This window comes from Penaeus monodon, chromosome 21, assembly GCF_015228065.2.
Source record: "Penaeus monodon isolate SGIC_2016 chromosome 21, NSTDA_Pmon_1, whole genome shotgun sequence".
Classification (NCBI taxonomy): domain Eukaryota; kingdom Metazoa; phylum Arthropoda; class Malacostraca; order Decapoda; family Penaeidae; genus Penaeus; species Penaeus monodon.
In genome coordinates this window covers 44,228,983-44,229,347 of record NC_051406.1, presented here as the reverse complement: position 1 = coordinate 44,229,347, position 365 = coordinate 44,228,983, and positions in this window count along the sequence as shown.

Below are 365 nucleotides of genomic sequence, written 5' to 3'. Positions count from 1 at the left end.
TACACGCACATATTCAAAATGTTAAAACTGATAATTCACTTTCAAATATTAATGTCTAAAATAATCGTAAATTTCGGTTCGGAAATGCATTAGCATAGTATTACTTAACGAGAAAGTTGTGTAAGTAGTAAATGTTGCAAAAGAAAGTAGCAACTTGCCTTGCTCAGAGATCTCAAACTCTATAATACATGCTCGCTCTCAGCTTTTCCCTTTGAAGGAAAATCCACTAAAGGGTCGGAGTAGCGTGAGCATTTTTGAAGCTGCAGAAATACATTTATTTTGAGTGATAATGTGTGTCCACTTGCTAAAAAACGACAGCAGGAGTATTGCAAGTAATAGATAAATAAGCGCGGTAGAGACTAGGT